At 38.3% G+C, this 19,918-nt stretch overlaps 1 long non-coding RNA gene across 1 annotated transcript; it reads right to left on the reverse strand.

Moving 5' to 3' along the window:
• Positions 1-3,885: 3,885 nt before the first annotated feature.
• On the reverse strand, positions 3,886-5,693 carry LOC121769262. The gene is made up of 2 exons (XR_006043527.1): positions 4,395-5,693; positions 3,886-4,097 (listed from the first exon to the last, which is right to left on the reverse strand). It is a non-coding gene; the product is annotated as an uncharacterized LOC121769262 (long non-coding RNA).
• Positions 5,694-19,918: the final 14,225 nt, after the last annotated feature.

Genomic DNA, 19,918 nt, shown 5'->3' on the forward strand with positions numbered 1-19,918 from the left:
GCAAGAACAAGGATTGGAAGAAATTTTTGAGAGGATGAAGAGGGGGCGAAAATCTTGATGGTAGCTCTTTGTTGGTGAAGTAAAAGAATTTGGAGTGGATGGAAGTTATATATAGAAAGACAAAAGAGAAACAAAAGCATGGAATGAAAATTACATTTATCACAAAAGACAAAAACTCCCAACTTGTCATTTCGAAACGAAGACTAATAAATGCGGCCGTCGTTTGGAAAACGTGAAATTTCGTTTGGAGTTGAACTGTGGTTCGTAGACCGCAAACCGTCGTTTGGAAAACGTGAAATTTCGTTTGGAGTTGAACCGTGGTTCGTAGAACGCATACCGTCGTTTGGAAAACGTGAAATTTCGTTTGGAGTTGAACCGTCGTTCGTAGAACGCGAACCATCGTTTGGAAAACGTGCTTGATGTGATGCGGTTCTTGTCAAACTTTTCGTCTTAATTTGATGTCGAAAGTGGATTTGACACGTGGTCCATCCTTTCGTGTAGGTATCGGGAGTAAAAAAAATGTGGTGATCGAGCAAGACCCGGAGGACGGAAGATGGATGTCCCGGGCTGCCCGGCACTCGGCACGGCTGCCCGGCGCGAGTCCGTCCGGCACGACTCTTGTGATGTCCGAAATCGTGTTCTTATTTTATTCTAGCATCGAACTCGTTGTAAAAACGCTTTTGGACTTTTATTTGTAGAAAGAACCTCTCAACTAGCTATTAGTTCTTCAATGCTAAAAGAACTTCATTCAGCTGACGACATGATACTTACTTTAAACATATCACTCGATCACAACGCGAGGTAAAAGAGATTAGATACGAATAACAACACTAAAGAGTCAATTTTCCACAAGTTAGAAAAAAAAAGTGGGTGTTACATACATAGAAGGGATTTATAATAAATGTGATGTATATTAAATTCAACCCGGCCTACTTATATTTTTCTTTTGTTTCTTGAACTTTGTTTATAGTTTGGCGTTTTTATATATTAAATTAAGTGAAAGATATGCATTAAAATCCCACTAGTCACGAATAAATATATTATTTTCATACGGTTAATTTTTACCGTGAATTATCCAAGTTTATAAATTCAAAATATTATTCTCGATTCTCACATAAAATGTGATTTTCATATTAATCCATGAACACAGATAAAGTGATGTAATTATGTTATGACTATGAAAAAAAATACACTAGAACATTTAGTGTCTTAATACCTTCATAAATAACTTTATAGCGCCTAAATTAACACTTTATTAAGCCATGACGTGTAGTTTCTTCATAGCCTCCAATAAATATAGTATAAATTCTCAATTGATCCTTGATTAACACTCTCCTTTTCATTAGTCGTTGCATATCTGCTATTCTTTCTACATCGTTGGGTCGAAGACTTGAAGCACAACGACAGAAGCTTGATTCTGGCCGTATTCATGGGCCGGCGGTGGGGTCGGTCGGCCCCCCTCGACCCCAATCGCCGTTCATTCCTAGATCTTGTTATATGTCTTGGCCATATTAAAATACTAATTTTGTTAATAATTAATGGTTAATTAATCTCATTTTGACTTGATGAATGAGTTAAATATGGATTGACTTGATTAACATGTTAAATATGAATTGAAATATATAGGTTAGGACCAGAAGCGAAGACACTTAATTGATTATTATTTTATAGGACAAAATATGTTTTTTTAATATACGAGCTTAATTTAGGACTTTTAAATACAAGTACTCTACTAATTATTAATGTATAGGATAAAATATGATTTTTAATATACGGGCCTAATTTTAGACTTTAAAATAAAAGTACTCTACCTAATTGACAAAATCTATTAATGTATAGGTCAAAATATGTTTTTTTAATATACGAGCCTAATTTTGGACTTTAAAATACAAGTACTCTACTAATTGTTAATGTATAGGATAAAAATGTTTTTGTTAATATAGGAGCCTAATTTTAGACTTTAAAATACAAGTACTCTATCTAATTGACAAAATTTATTAATGTATAGGACAAAATATATTCTTTTAATATACAAGCCTAATTTTAGACTTTAAAATACAAGTACTCTACCTAATGGACAAAATCTTTAAACTGTGGATCAAAACATCTTTTTAAATAAATATGCGAGACAAAATTTAAACTTTAGTCAAACTAAATAAATAATAAGTCTAATATTGTGTCGCATTTTTACGAAAAATTGAAAGTATTGAAACAACTTTACAAATGTTGTGCGTGAATTAGTCAAATGTAGTGAACTTAATACCTAATGACCTATAAATACAATAAATTTTGCCAGCCATAACCTAAAGTCATAAAAGAAAATACAAACTGAGACTCGTTCAGTTTCCCTTATATGGCCTGGTGGGCCCACGTAATTGGATCTTTTTTCAAGTGTTCAGTGCTGGAGAATTGCGGCTGGTTAGGGGCTTTAGGTGTTAATATTTGTTTTTTAATTAAATGGTTGCTGAAGAAAATACCCCCGCCTATTATTGAGAAGAAGGAATATTTTTTTAGTCCACGAACTTTGTCAATGTATCATTTTAGATCCGTGAACTTTAAAAATATCATTTGAAGTCTGTCAACTATGAGTTAATATTAATCGAAATATTTTTTTACTATTTTCAAGTTTTTTGGATGAAAATACCCTCAATACCGGGTACATATTTTTAATAAACTTATCACATACCCATATTTTTTTATACATATTTTTACTACTCCCTCCGTCCCTGAAATTTTGTCACATTTCATTTTCTGCACTCGTTTTGAACAAATGATACTTCCTCCGTCCGCAAAATGTTGTCCATGTTTGACTCGGCACTTGTTTTGAGAAATGTAAAGAAAAGTGAGTGAAAGAAGTTAGTGGAATGTAGGTCCATATTTATATATTGAATTTATAATAGAATGTGAGTGTAATGAGTTAGTGGAATATGAGAACCATTTACCAAAAAAGTAAAATAATAGCAAAGCGGACAACATCACGGACGGGCCAAAATGGAAAAACTGGAAAACGTTTCACGGACGGAGGGAGTAATATATAATTAATGAAGAAAGGGTAAAGTAAGATAGAGAATAATGTAGATAAGACTCTCTTCTACGTTATTCTCTCTCTTACTTTATCATATATCCACTTTAGCTATTTATTATCATTTACAAAAACCATATGAGTATGTGATAGGTTAATTAAAAATATGATTGAGGGTATTTTCATCCAAAAAACTTGAAAATAGTAAAAAAGTGATATTAACTCACAGTTGACGGACCTCATATTTTATTTTTAAAGTTCACGGATCTAAAATAATATAAAAAAAAGATGTCCCTCCATAGAATATTAGAGCTCCCTATGATTCTCACCTAGCAGAGGCGCCGCTACTACACACAACCCCGAACTTCTACTCCATTAGCCAAGAGCTTTTCTAGGGATTTTCAGATATAAAACAATCACTACTAGAAAATTGGCTTTTAATGACACTTGAAAATGTGAGCAGGAATATGTTTTTATTACACTTTATCTATAATCACACCTTGTGTGAATGTGATGACAGTAAATGTAAGAATAGGTAACTTGTAATAATACACATTCTATTACAACACTCATAAATGTCAAGAAAAACACAATCTCATGTCACTTAAAAGTGTAAGGATATTATCAATGCGAGCACACCCATTATTATATCTAAATATCTACAGAATCCCCCTCACAAATATTGATAATTACATTTTCACCTACAAATATCCATAATTTACAGTTTTAGCCTACATATATGTAAAAATTATCTTTTCATCCTTCAAACATTTATAAATTGCATTATTTGATTTTTCTAAATCTAAATATATATAATTACATCCATTTTCCAACAGACTATCAATTCCCCATGACATTTAGCATGACTTCAAATACAAAACATATTTTTATATAAATAACTTATGTAATAGTTTTCATGTAATCGTATACAATATTAAATAAAAAGGTACAAAAAAGGTTCTAAATGACTATACAATTTATCTATCACTTAGGTTTTCTCTTAGAAGCTCCTTATTGCATTCTCATCCGCACTAGAATCCTTGGTTAACTTCATCTTCGCACCAACAATGTGTTCCTGTTATGATATTAGAAACACAAAATATTAACATCAATTTGTGTCAATAACATATCTTAGCAATGATAACTCAAAAATTGCTACATTCCATAACATCATAAATAAGGTCAAGAAAATTACTAAGGTGTTAACTGCTCTTCAGGACAAAGAAAATTTATCACACCGAGCTCAAATTGCTAATGAATTTACAAACACTCTTTTACTTGTCCGTTTCCTAGTGAATTTTCGATAGTCTGTAAGCTTAAGTTCCAGGTCCAATCAACAACAATGAAACAAAAATAAAAGGTAAAGAAGTACCTCTATTTCCAGAGGCTCTTCCTCAAGCTTGACCACTCTTGCATCTATTTCCAACAGCCCTTTATCAAGCTCCAATACTCCCTCTTAGTTAAAAAATGTTCGATTTTTCATCTAGTCAGATTTAGTTATTTAATTGACCTCAACTATTGCCTATAACATAATAAGCAAATCAATCAAGCAATGCATCATAGGTTTAATTTAGACATATATTTGATTGGATTAATTAATTTAAAACCAGAGATTATTATTATCATCACTATTTTTACAATTACATAAAAATGATTATGTTTTTCACTTCATCAATAACTTTAAATAAACAATAGGGAAAAGGGCAGTGAGCAAGCAAGAACGGTAGAACACTTTCCTTCCTTTTAGCCCTTCACCACAACATGTAAATCATCACAACTCTCCTTATCATTCCTTTTCATCCATGTGAACACACACACAACCATTTTCTCAACACCACAACAGCAGGCAACATGATAATTTGTAGGCAACAACAGTACTATGTATCTTAAATTAGGATATAAGCCACCAAGCAAGAGCAACCCCCCAACCAGAACGAAAAATCATAGCTTGTCCTCAGGCTTTGCTTTCCATGTTTTGTGAATAGCTATAATCCCAAATACCAAGCTTCACCCGTTGTACACCTAATCAACGGGATAGATGCGGGCTAGATAATGAGAGTTCAGAGACTTAGCTTTAGGGCCGATTGGTGGACGGTGGCTGCCTTGGCGGCGCATCCAGGCGACGCCGGCTGGGATTGCAGCGAGCGGAATCGCAGCTCGACAGAGGGCCAGCGGTGCGGGCGGAGCGAAGCTGTGGGTGCAGAGAGAGAGAGACGAAGCTTCATCTCCTTGCCCTACGGTGGGACACCAGCAACGAAGGGACCAGAGGCAGCGGCAGCGGGCCGCGGTGTTTCAAACGGACAGCCAGCTTGGCGGCGGCGGTGACCGACGGACGGCGAAGGGAGAGGCGCCGCCGAGTTCGCCTCGATCTAGGGTTCCTTTCCAGACGCTACTTCGACTCGAGAGTTCCAATTGGAATTGGAGAGGGAGCTCGCCGGAAGGAGAATTCGCAGAGGGGAAATGCCGGCGAAGCTCCGGCAACCCGTCGGGAGTAGAAATCGCGGGGAGAAGAAGGGAGATGGAATTTCGATTTTGGGGATTCTGATATAGGGTTTTCTTTGATTTAGAGATTTTTTGGGTTGAAAGTTGAATTTTGTGAGATGGAATTGAGAGTGAGAGAGGCGACGGGAATGAGAGTATGATTGGTTGGGCCTTTTCAATTTAATTTTAAGTTTGGGTCTCTTAATTAACTTTTGGGTTAGGAAACTAAAAAAATAAAACTTTAAATAAACAATACATGTCATCATGTCATGTAAATTAATAAAATAAATAATGGAGGAATTGTTAAAGTATTACGATCAAAATAAACAACAAAACATGAACTAGTAATTTCGACTAAATTGATTTTTATCAATTACTAAATTGATTTTTATCAATTATCTTTTCAATAAGTGGTTTTTAATTACTTTCTTCTAAAACTAAATTTAATTACTAATTTGATTTTTTTTATTTAGAATCATGTTTAAGCATTCGATTATAACAACCACTCCGTGTATGACGTAGAGAGCAAGTTTCCATATTTGCACTTGATAGAAATGTGAATATAGGATTATTGAAATGACATTTTAACTCAAGTGTAATGTTAGTGCGTGACATAAATGTGATGAAAAATCAGTGTGTTGTTAGAGTTTCTATGTTGACACTTTAATAAAGTGTGATAACCTTAATGTAATAACAGGTAATTTTTCTAGTAGTGAATGAAGCTGATCACCATAATTCTACCAGAATTAACGGTAAAATTGGTGAGGAAATTAGCAACAAGCAAGTGATACTCAACAACTATGTCAAAACATCTATGAAAGAATCTGATATGTCGCTGAGAACTTCCAAAATTCAGATCANNNNTGTCTCTTCGTTTCTTTGGTTGTTGCGCTCTTTTCCGGGTGGCGGTTTTGCTGCCTCCCGGCCCCGTGTCGCCGGGCTTCGCCCCATGTCACCGGATTTATGTTGGCCGGCCGGAATTCAATAGCCTTCTGACCTAAATGGTTCTATTAAAAGTGCCCAATTGACTCCGGCTACATGGGCTAAAAAAAACCTATGACAAAATGCTCGGCCCAAAAATTATAATTTTAGTACATTGATTCACTTGTGGTGTTTTCCTAAAAAATTATTTTAGTACTTGGTGTTATTCCAATCTTGTAAACGAACGCCCAAATTTTCCCATCGACGACTCTCATGTCGAACTCGTCGACAACTTACACCATACATTATCAACAATAATTCAAGCATTCACCACCAAACGAAACCAACACGGTATTTTATTCAAGGTCTATCACTCTCTCGTTCTTAAAACAAAAATCTTATCTTAAAAAGATAAAAAAAATTGGTATTACACGTTGCCAAGAGAAGAATTTGGTTCTGAATTTTGAGAAGTGCCATTTCATGGTACCCGAGGGGATAGTGCTAGGCCATGTTGTGTCTGAGAGGGGAATACAGGTTGATAAGGAAAAGGTGGATGTCATCTCAAAGTTACCGTTCCCTACAAATCAGAAGGAGATACGTGGAATTCTAGGCCTCGCGGGTTTCTACAGGAGGTTCATAAAGGACTTTGCCAAGATCGCACAGCCACTAACCCATCTCCTAAAAAATGATGTCGAGTTCATCTTTGATGAGAAGTGCAAGCAGGCTTTCCAACTCTTGAAGGACCGTCTCGTCTCGGCTCCTATCATAAGAGCGCCAGATTGGAATTACCCTTTCGAGGTAATGTGCGACGCGAGTGATTTCGGAGTCGGCGCAGTGTTTGGCCAGAGGATAGAAGGGAAGTGTTATGTGATCTTCTACGCCTCGAAGACATTGAACCAAGCGCAGAAAAACTACGACACGATAGAAAATGAAATGCTAACCATTGTGTACTCTTTTGAAATGTTCCGGCCGTATCTATTGGGCTTCAAAGTCATAGTGTACACTGACCATGCAGCCATCAAATACCTGCTGGCAAAGAAGGAGTCAAAGCCCATATTGACCCGTTGGGTGTTGTTGTTGCAAGAATTCCATTGGGAAGCAAAGGATAAGGCTGGAACAGAAAATCGAGTTGCTGATCATTTAAGCAGAATAAGCCAAGGGGAAGATAAAGAGGAAGTTCCAGACGCGTTTCCAGAGGAACACCTATACTTCACCCAATCATCAAATGTCTTGATCAGCTGGGAGGACGTAATGGACGCAGCTGATCCAGTTACCTTTCTTAATTAAGTAAGCAGGAGACGAGCCGAGCCCTGGTTTGCTGATATAGCCAATTATTTGGTGACCGGAGAATTGCCCTCTACAGCAGAGATAACGAGAGCCAAGAAATTGAAGATCAAGAGTGAGGCGAAGTATTATTTCTGGGATGACCCATATCTGTGGAAGATGAGGGTAGATCAAGTTATCAGGAGGTGTATTCCAGAGTGGGACCAGGAAGATATACTCAATCATTGTCACTCTTTGGCCTGTGGTGGTCATTTCGGCCCCAAAAAGACAGCAAGGAAAGTGCTCGATAGTGGATTGGTATGGCCAATTTCATGCATATGTTATGGGGTTAAATTCTGCAAATTCTGTGATCTAACGAGTCTTTGTAAGTTCAGGTGTGTGCAAAATCTGCCCAGCCCAGGAGGAACGTGTAATTTACCAAGGGCAGAGGAAATGGAGGAAAAGGAGTAGAAATCGCCAGTAATTCACCAGACCGAGGAAGACAACAAAACAGTTGTTGGTGAGATAAACTAAAGTGGAGAAAGAAGCAATTTCAGAAAGGTCAAGGGGCGGAAAAGGAATTATGAAGAAAGAATGCCTAGGGATCCGCGCTTATGTAAAGGGACAACCCCTTTGAAGAAAGAGGCCACTTCCAATTCTAGTCTTTTTAGCTCCATTTTCAAGCATAGTTCACTCCACACACACTTGGCACAATCATGGGCAATTCTGGGTGTTTTGGTTAGCTGTTTGGGTTGTGTAACACCGTCTCTACGTGAGGCAAAGATACAATTTACTTTCCGCTGTTTTACTTTACCTCGCTGCGATTTTCCTAGCCGGAAGCGCAGCGACTTGTTTTTGTTGAACTCCGATTCACACATCTATGTAGATTTCTATTTTATGTTTGATTTGGGTTCTGATGTTGGTTGCTGATTTATGTTAATCATTGTGAATGGAGTCGAATTTGAGTTCTTGGAAGGTTGATTGATTGGATCCAGAGTGGATTGTTGATTGGAGGTTGAATCTGAAATAGGGGTGATGTGTTTTGCATGATTATGGATGAGTTTTCGCTGCTTCATTTCTGTTTAGCTATTTTAGGGAAGTCTGTTGCCTGGTCAAGGAAGTTTCATAGTTGATATTTGTCAGTTGTTAAAGCAAGTTTCGTCAAGATGCATGCATTCGTGTTTTCTGTTTCAGAGGTCTAGTGTTAGGTTAAGTTTTTTGCGGTTCCCAAGTCTAGTATTTAATATCTCAACCCCAAGTTGCGTGGCAGCAGCCAAACCTTACCAGAGTCCTCTAAATGCATTCCAACGCATCTGTCTCTGTGGGATCGATCCCTACTTCCCTGTACTAACCAATAGTATAGCGGGTTGAGGGTTTCTGAAGAGGGAAATTGGTGTCCAACGACCAGACTCTGACGGTTCCTTGAGTTACCTAGACACTGTGATCTAGTGAATCCTCTGGACTGAAGGACTTGATTAGCAAAGTAAAAAGTACACAAAACAGTTTCCTATGTAAAGTATCTAGCTCTTCATGGATTCTACTGGCCTGACCTACACAAGGATGCTTATGAGTTCTGCAAGAAATTTAGCCGATGCCAACTGACTGGAGGAATTTCGGCAAGAGATGAAAGCCACAGATGCCCATAGTGGTCTGCGAGATATTCGACGTATAGGGCATGGATTTCATGGGGCCTTTCCCCCATCTTATGGGAACTCATATATCCTAGTCGCGATGGGACTACGTGTCCAAGTGGGTGGAAGCCAAAGCAACAGTGACCTGCGAAGCACAAGAGGTATCAAAATTTTTAAAGTCTAACATCTTCTGAGGTATGGCATCCCGAGAGCCATCATCTCAGATCAAGGCAATGGATAACCTGAGATTTCGAATAGGGAGATTAAGAGCACGATAGAGGCCCTGATGAAGAAATATGGAGTGAATCACCGCCTATCCACCCCATACCATCCTCAAAGCAATGGATAACCTGAGATTTTCGAATAGGGAGATTAAGAGCATCCACGAAAAGACAGTGGGACCTTCGAGGAAGGACTGGAGCAAGAGGCTGGAAGATGCCTTGTGGGCTTACCGAACAGCATACAAAAGTCCTATTGGCATGTCGCCCTATCGATTGGTTTTTGGGAAGATGTGTCATCTCCCTGTGGGCATTGAACACAAGGCTTATTGGGCAGTAAAGGAGGTGAACATGCAGCCCAAGGCGTGCTCTGAGGAGAGAAAGCTCCAGCTACACGAACTAGAGGAGCTCAGACTGGACTCCTACAACGCAGTAATGTGGTACAAGGAGGAAAAATAAATGTGGCACGACAAAAAATCGAGGACGAAGGAGCTGCATGTGGGACAGAAGGTTTTGCTATTCCAGTCGCGGTTGAAGTTGATGCCAGGAAAACTCAAATCTAAGTGGACAGGGCCCTTCACCATAGTCGCCCTGAGAGCGAATGGAGCTGTGGAACTTCAAGGGAGTGATCCTAACTCTGCCCTAACTCTGCTCCTTTTATGGTTAATGGTCATAGGGTAAAGTCGTTTAGGGAAAACTCGAAAGTGCGCACGGTGGAAGAAATTCCACTGTGCACAGCCAACGTTGTCGCTTAAATGGATCAGTTTGTCAATGCTTGATGCACTTTTTATTAGCACTAAATAAACCTGCCAGTAAACAGAGTATATATAGTGTAGCTAAAGGTCAGTACCGGATATCGAACACGTGGAATAGAATCACGAATTGGCTATCTTCTACTAAGCTTCTTCTACTATTTGGAATAAAAACAAAGAGGTAAAATATGAGAGATAAGAGAATTCCAGGGATGTGCGTTCACAGTTATGGTTATACAAGTTTCAACTATAATACCCTAGCACAGTTTATACTTTGATAGAACGAGTCACCCAAATTATGCCCATGCGATACAAGCATAGACTGCTAACACTAGGGTTGTCAATCCTATATATGCAACTCCCAAAAGCTCCTAAGACCCTTGAAAAGTCATCACTCTCAATTAACAGTGTCATTTTAAAGGAAGCTAATTGTAATGTCAAGTGGATCTAACTCGCCAACCTCCTGTCACGATTATGTAGCAAGTTATATCAAATCAACATCGAATGTGTCACTCAAACATGTAGTATTATGCAACAACTTAAGGAAGAACAAAGTACAAACAAAAACGGATATTAATAGAATAGGAATTATATAACCAAGGTCGTTACTAACACATCCCTAGAATCCTATGAATTTAGTTACACTAATGGAATAAGCTAAAGACATAGAATGAAGGAAAAAACAAGAAAGCATATGAACTAAAGCAATAAAACCCAAAGGTTGAATGTTGTAGCCTTGATGATCTTCTCTTGAATCATTCTTCACACTCTTACACAATGAAGAACTCTCTCACTTTTATGCTCTAAGCTTTGAAAGTAAAAAGGTTGATTATAATGAAGAGGTTTGAAGGGGTATTTATAGAGGTATTTTTGAGCAGCAGGAGATATGGTAAAATCTGGCTAAGTTTGGTAAATCTTGGAGAGAAAGTAGGTCAAATCGTGCACCGCTTTTTCCCAGCAGACCGCTGCACCTTGGCTAGCGGACCGCTGAACAATGGTCCGTAGGCTCTGACCCTTGGGTAGCGGTCACTGCACTGGGTCGCAGCGGTCGCTGCATCGACTCCAGTAGCTTCAAGGACACTTCCTAGCAGTCGCTGTACACACCCCAGCGGTCGCTGGGCTTGTTCTTCTTTTCAGCACAACTTTCTCCGGAGCAGGTCGCTGCATGCGTATCGGTCGCTGTGTACTTTGCAGCGGGCCTCTGGGCTTCTCGAATGCTCCAGATTCCAAACTTTGACTTTTTCCTGTCTTTTTGGGCTCAAATATGCACATATCTCACAAAACACGTCAAAACACCATAATAGATAAAATATACAAAATATGGACATGAATTGTAAGTTTGACACTCAAAACGGACCAAATAATGGCCTTAAAACAGTGCAAAATCCGAGCGTATCAATGCCTAGGGAGTCCACTTGATCAGATTAATTAAAAGTTGGAGGGAGATCAAGTGAACCCTGACCGAGACAGGTGTCACTGCCGCCGAGCACGTCTCTCCACAAGAGCCTTCTCATCCGCTCTCTTCCGATTCTCCTCAACCAATATCTGAGGTACACTCTGATCCTGAATCTGAGAATATGGTTGTTTCCACTGAGCCTCGTGATACAGAAGCACCGGAGGAAGACAATACTGTTGATAGTGACACTGGCCGATATATACTCCCGAACAGAAGTACGCGAGGAATTCCCCCGAAGCGGTACTCCCCTGAGAAAATTGGGAAGACGGTGTAGCAAATTTTGTGCAATGGAACTTTACCAAGATGGCTCGGGCCTTTGAAGGAGCCCTTTATGATGAGGAGGATTTTCCACAGATAGCAGAGGAAGCTATGAGTCTAAAACACTGGAGGGAAGCAATGTTTATAGAAATGAAAGCACTCATGAAAAACGACACGTGGGAAAAAGGAAAGCAACCCGAAGGAGTCAAGGCAGTTGGATGCAGATGGGTCTTTACAATCAAAAGGAGATTATACGACCATGGAAGCCGTGCATCAAAGTTCGTACCTGCAGCTGGGTTTAATAAGTATTCTTCTTGTCTATATGACGTCCAAAAGCTTTGAAACTGCCACCATTGTCTTCATCTTCGAGAGAACTTCGCGTGAGTATCTTACACGCCCCAATCAGAGTCCGGATGGAGGAGTTATGGACGTTTTACAGAAGTTGCGCAGCACATAAAAAGTTCTACCCGGACGGGTGACTTTTGGTCACTAAATTCCACCCGGGAGGGTGGCTTTTGTTAGGCATGGCTTTTGTTAGGCATGGCGAGGTCAGCAAGTTTCCACCCGGGCGGGTGGCTTTTGGTCACGAAATTCACCCGGGCGGGTGGCTCACGCGGAGGGTAGATTTTGTGGGCCTTTTCTTGGAATTTGGCCTTCAACTATAAATAGGACTTTAACTCATTTTCTTAGTAGAGTTGATTGATGAATTAAGATGTCTCATTTGTGAGTTTTTCCTCTTTGAGGATTGTATCCAATTCCTTCCTTGAAGGTTGCTTGTTTCAATTTCATAGATTGATTCAAGTAGAGGTATGCATCAATGAAGTGTATCCATTGAGTAGTGGAGCCAAGGGGTGATAGAGCTAATGAAAGTTGCCTAGGGTTGTCTCCATCCTTTTGGTTAAGGTCCTATGGTTGTAGCTCCTTTATCTCATCATTATACATATGCTTTCCATCTCTAATCTACCATCCTTTCTTGTTTGATTCAATTTTTGTGGTTGGATCTTTTGCTATCTTTGGTGTTTATTGTCAAATTGAAAATCAATCTCACAAAAATATCTAGATCAAGCATCACAAATGGGTAATTCCTTGGGAGATGGATCTTAAATCACATGGATCCACATCAGGAGACCAGATGGCTAGATTGAGCAGTACAAAGCACGAGTTGTGGCGAAGGGATATACCCAGACTTATGGAGTAGATTATGCTGAGACCTTCTCGCCCGTGGCGAAGATTAATACAGTGAAAATTTTGCTCTCAATTGTTGCAAATAGAGAGTGGCCCCTATATCAGTTTGATGTGACGAATGCCTTTTTACATGGAGAGCTCCCAAAGCCCGTGTTCATGCTTTCACCTCCGGGGTTCACCAGTGAGTTTCAAAATGGAGAAGTGTGCAAATTGAAGAAAACACTTTATGGGTTGAAGCAATCTCCGAGGGCATGGTTTGGAAGATTTACCGAAGTAATGAAGAAATATGGGTACCAGCAGAGTAACTCAGATCACACCTTGTTCCTCAAGAAGAAGAATGGGAAAATTACATGTCTTGTCATCTATGTTGACGACATGATTATTACAGGAGATGATGATGTAGAGATGAGTGAATTACGAAAGAATTTGTTCAACGAATTCGAGATGAAGGATCTAGGTCTCTTGAAATATTTCTTGGGAATTGAAGTGCTTAGATCTGACTGAGGAATCTTCATCAACCAGAGGAAGTACTTGATCTTCTAGTAGAAGTGGGGATGATAGATTGTAAACCCGCAGACACTCCAATGGTACAAAACCATGGACTGCAAATACTTGAGGGAGCGAAACTTACTGACAGGGGGAGATATCAACGATTGGTTGGGAAACTAATCTATCTTTCACACACACAGCCAGATATTTCCTATACAGTGGGCGTTGTCATTCAATTCATGCATGCACCGCAAGAGGATCACTGGGAGGCAGTGATAAGAATTGTGCGTTACTTGAAAGGAACAGCCGAGCATGGGTTGTTATTTGAAAAACATGGGCACTTGGAGATACATGGGTTCACTGATGCCGATTGGGCAGGAAATCCAAATGATAGAAAGTCAACTGCAGGATACTTCACCTTAGTTGGGGGGGAATCTTGTAACATGGAGGAGTAAGAAACAAAAGGTAGTTGCACTGTCTAGTGCAGAAGCAGAGTTTCGAGGAATTAGGAGTGGCTTGACTTAGATACTATGGTTAAAAAGACTCATGACTGAACTGGGGCTTCAGTCATCGCAACCGTGTAGGATGTTTTGTGACAACTAGGCTGTATTTCAGAAAATCTGGTACAGCATGATCGGACCAAACTTTTAGGTTTAGTTTACTGAAAAGCATGTTTCGAGCACGAAAGGGCACGAATAAAATCTTGCTTGTATACGAAAAACTCTACAATCCACTTTTAACCCGATTCAGTATTATTCGAGCAGTTTTGCACGAATAGAATCACTAATATTATAACATTGAGTTAGCTTGTGCATTTATAAGATGTTTTATAAACATTTAAATGCATAAGAAGCAAACAAAGTCTAATGCTTTGTTTTAGTAGACCGGTTGTGGGCGTCGTCCACTTTAAGGTAACACGGTCAGTTTTGAACAAAGAAAAACAAGAATTTCACAAGCCAGATAGGCTTTAGCTACCTATTGTGAAAGGTTGCAATGCCAGTCCGATATTTCTTAGCCTTACTGAAATAAGATGACGTTGATGTAGTATAGCACTGAACGGATCTAACAGCAAGACATGTCTTCATGCTATCTACTGGATGACTAGGTCTTGATAAACAACTATTTTTTAATCAACATACGTTAGCATTGAGCATACGTTATTGATTGTGCACTACTTTGACTTATCAAATGGTGCGGGTTTTTCGCAACCTAATAATCCTGATATATTGAGTAGTGGTAATTAATATCGAGCGGTGCTAGGATTGCTATTATGTTGAATCGCGCGCCTGGTGAGTCTGGCTTGATAATGTCCTCAAGAGGAGCTCGAACAAGGTTTTATTATTCGGAAACTGGCCAGTTGGAATTGAATTATTCCATGAATAATAAATAAATGTTTCTTGCTAAGTCCACTCTTGGAATTAAAAGATGTTAATTAATTAAGTCTATAGCAGACACTAATTAATTAATGGACATTTCTATCTTAAGCGCGGGAAATAAACAATTAAACGAAAGGAAGCCCGGATTACTTATAATTTCGGATTTGGATGGGGAGTGCAATATTACTTCTATAGTGGCTGCTCGTAATATTTCAATATAAGCTTGTATTAAATTGTGGGTTCAATTTAATTAGTAAAAAGCTAATTGGGCCCAATATGTAACTTAATATAAATAGGAGAATAAAGGAGACATAATTCAGATTACAATTAGATGAAAATCACGTCTACTCTTAATAAGAGTGTAGGACGATTTTTTTTTTTCATATATTTTCCTCCTCCGTGAGTTTTTCAGCTCCTCCTCCGTGAGGAATATTTCTGTCTTCTTTATTCGAGTCCTAGTATTTTGATGAGATCAGCCCACCCTGATATCGAAATACAGTTCGGGAACCAGTCAGAAGATCTGCGGTTTAGTATGGAAGATCATCGTGGAAAAGGCGCAAGCAATCGACGATTCTTTGGAGAATCAAATCGGTAACTCTAAATCGTAGTATTCATGTTCAGGATTTACTTTCTTGAAGCATGAATTATTTTCGTTCTAGCATGCAATTATCTATTTAACATGTGAATAGATTAATCGCATAATCGGTCAAATAGATCCTCATCTGATTTATTTGTTTTGTGCAAGTCTTCCGCTGTGCAAGGGGCACCAAACCCCAACAATTGGTATCAGAGCCAATTTTTGACTCTGATTATGTGGATTAATTTTATGTTATTTGAGTTGCTTGAATGCATTAAGAAAATTACATAGGTTCAATTGATATCAAATTCACGTGAGTTTGAATAAACAAATATGTAATTTTATTTCAGTACGCTTTTGAATTAAATTATTTGAATGAGATTCAGTTTGTAATGATGATCACGAGGGAAATTCATGGTGGCTGCCTTTATTGGCTGATCATGGAGAATCAACGACTCCACAATGTTTTTGAGTGGGAGACCCGACTGCGTTCGCGAAGGAAATCCGAGGGGCAGCCGCTGCAACGCAGAGACAGCAACCCCAGCGGTGGGACATCGACGCTGCAGCGTCGGAGATGTCCAGCAGTCACGATGGCAGTTCAGCGCGGAGAGGCAACAACGCAGCAGCCGCTGCGAAGGGAGCATCGCAGCAGCGAAGGCGAAGCGTGACAGAAACTGTCGGCAAAGGCGGCTGATCGCGCAGCCGCGCCGGCGGAGAGGCAGCGAGGCAACAGCAGCACCGTGAAGGTGGCTGCGCTGCAGCAGCGGTGATCGGGCGGCGGAGGGTGCGACGACGCAGCGACAGCAGCGCCGGTATCCCGCAGTGCAGCGCCAGCGATCCGACGATGACGCACTCCAGCAGCCGAGGACGGCGGTCTGCCATGAGCGGCGCCGGCGGCTACAGAGAGCAGCGGCTGTGATTCGAGTGGGAGCCTTTCGCGGGCAGTTTCCCGGACTCGAGTTCTACGTCGCTTGGCCTCGTTCCGTCAATTCTCTTTCCAAAATTGATTAGGGTTTCCAAATCCCTGGAATTAATTTTGGAAACAATTCAAGATTAATTTGGAAATAAGATTTGAATATATATTTTGTGGATTTTATATATTATATGAGATTTAATTGTAAATTAAATCATGGATTAATTAGATTCTTTCCTTATTTTATGGATATATATGGATTTTACTCCTAGATGAATCCTAGTAATATTTGGAAAGTAATAATCTAATTTTTATCATATGGATTTAATGTATTTATTCCTAGACGAATCCTAGTTGGATTTAGATAATGATAATATTATTTTATTCTTATCCTATGAATTTATATGAATTTATTCATATATGAGTTCTAGATGGATTTTGATAGTGATAATATAATATATTATTCTTATCCTATGAATTTATAAGGATTTATTCATATGTGAGTTCCAGATGAATTAGAATATTGATAATATAATATTATCTAAATCTATGGATTTATATGGATGTATTCCAAGTTAAATCCTAGATGGATTATGATTAATATTAATATTAATTTATTTTTTTTCCTATGGATTTGAGTAGATTTAATTCTATTAAGACAAATCCTAGATGGATTTGAATAACTATTAATCCAAGTTATCCTTATCTTTTGGATTTATATCCTAGATAGATTAGGATATTAGTTAATATATAAGAAAATCCTTATTTAATTGGATTTAGATAAATTTATTTATCTAGAAAATCCTAAGTAATGTTTGATATATTCTAGTTGTCTATTCTAAATAGAATTGAGATTGATATAAATCTTGGTTGATAAGATTTTAGTTTTATCTAATGGATTATGATGGAATTGTTTCTATCTAGTAATATCCGAGTACGATATAAATAATGATAATCCTAGATCAACGTTATCTTGAATTGTAGGATTTGATTTTATCGAAATAAAATCTAGAATAATCCTAAATGCATTTAGATAGTTAACTCTACCTTGATAAATCCTAAATGAATTTGGATAATTACTATCCAAGATAAAAGTTAATTATTTAATTGAATCTCCCTTGACTAGATTAAATAATTGTTGTTAATTATCCAATGTGTTTAAATGCCATGCAATAAATGGAATTATCTGTTTATTTGGTGTTTATCTTTTTAAGTGGATTATCTGTTTTATCTACTTATGTGATAATAATGCAAAAATCATATAAAATATCTAAGCGATAATTACAACAAGTGCGTTGTATATGGTCTCCATCGATTGGTTTGTCAATTTATGAAGCTAGTTTCTAATATTATCGCCACCCATTATGTGTTGTTGTTGTTGACATAAATAATAAAGGTCGTTGACATGAAAATATTTGTTGTTGACATTAATTATTGGTAAAATGTTGTTGTTGACATAACAGTTGACATAAATAACGTTTGTTGTTGACATCATAGTTGACATAAATAACGTTTGATGTTGACATCGTAGTTGACATAATGTCTGCGTAGTTGACATCGCGTGAAAATGACAATTATGCCCCCTAGTTGACATAATGTCTGCATAGTTGAAATCGCGCGAAATTTGTGAATGAGTGACTGAAAATGCATCTCAATTTTCAAATAAGCTAAAAACTCTCAACCTAACAAGACCCCATATAATGTCAACTACATGTATCTACATATATTATATGTAAAACGTTGTTGTTATTGTTGACATAAATAATATAGGTCGTTGACATGAAAATATTTGTTGTTGACATTAATTATTTGTAAAATGTTGATGTTGACATAACAGTTGACTTAAATAACATTTTTTGTTGACATCATAGTTGACATAAATAACGTTTGTTGTTGACATCGTAGTTGATATAATATCTGCGTAGTTGACATCGCGCGAAAATGACAATTATGCCCCCTAGTTGACATAATGTCTGCATAATTGACATCGCGCAAAAATTGTGAATGAGTGGCTGAAAATGCATCTCAATTTTCAATTAAGCTAAAAAATCTCAACCTAGCAAGACCATATATATATATATATATATATATATATATATATATATATATATATATATATATATATATATATATATATATATATATATCTTTATAAAATAAGAAAAAAAGTCTCACTAATAAATTCTTAAACTATTACTATCAAAGGGATAATATTTTTTCTATTTTTTCTATTTTTTCTTTTACATGAATAGAATAGTACTCCCTCCGTTTCACTATAGTTGAGTCATTTTATCATTTCGGGAAGTTTCTTCATAGTTGAGTCATTTCCTTATATGGTAACTTTTTTCTCTATCTTACTTTACTCTCTATTACTTTATTCTCTCTACTTTATTCACTTTATACATTATTCTCTCTACCTTTTCCTCTCTCTTACTTTTTTATCTATTTATTTAACACACCCAACATTACTTTCTAAAACTCCATGCCGAAAAGTTTCGCCTCAACTATAATGAAACGGAGGGAGTAATATGATTACTTTTCAATGTGTAAAATATTATCCCCACATAACTGCCAATCCGTTCTCTCACAACACGTCATGTTTATCTCCTTGACTGCCCAATATGCTCTATGCTCTACTCCGACGGGCAAACACCAGCCTGTAAGGCGACATCCCAATCGGCGTTTTGAATACAGTCCTGTAGGCCCAGAGCGCATCATCCAGCCGTTTACTCCAATCTTTCCTTGACGCGTTAACTGTTTTTTCCAATATGCCTTTTATCTCTCGGTTGGAGATTTCTGCTTGGCCATTTGACTGGGGATGATAAGGAGTAGAGAGCCTATGGTGAACTCCATACTTCCTCATCAAAGCTTCGATAGTCCGGTTATAGAAGGGCGTTCCCTGGTCTGATATGATAGCTCGGGGCACGCCATACCTGTTGAAAGTGTTAGCCTTTATAAACTTTGCCACTTCCTTTGATTCACAAGATGTGGTTGCCTTGGCTTCTATCCATTTTGAGACATAATCTACGGCTACCAGGATGTATGAATTTGTGTAAGAAGATGGGAATAGACCCATGAAGTCCATTCCCCAGACGTCGAAGATCTCGCAGACGATCACTGGACCTGGGGCATCTCATCCCTTTTTGAAATTACCCCAGTTTGCTAGCATCTCTCACAACTTTGACAGAATTCGAAGGAATCCATGTTTAGCGTGGGCCAGTAAAATCCACTGTCTAAAACCTTCCTTGTCGTCTTCCTTGGCCCAAAGTGGCCTCCACATGCCAATGCGTGACAGTGGTTAAGTACATCTCTCTGTTCCCACTCGGGAGACATCTCCTTATCACTTGATCTGAACCCATCTTCCATAAGTAGGGAT

The sequence above is a fragment of the Salvia splendens genome, chromosome 15 (genome assembly GCF_004379255.2).
Source record: "Salvia splendens isolate huo1 chromosome 15, SspV2, whole genome shotgun sequence".
Taxonomy (NCBI): Eukaryota; Viridiplantae; Streptophyta; class Magnoliopsida; order Lamiales; family Lamiaceae; genus Salvia; species Salvia splendens.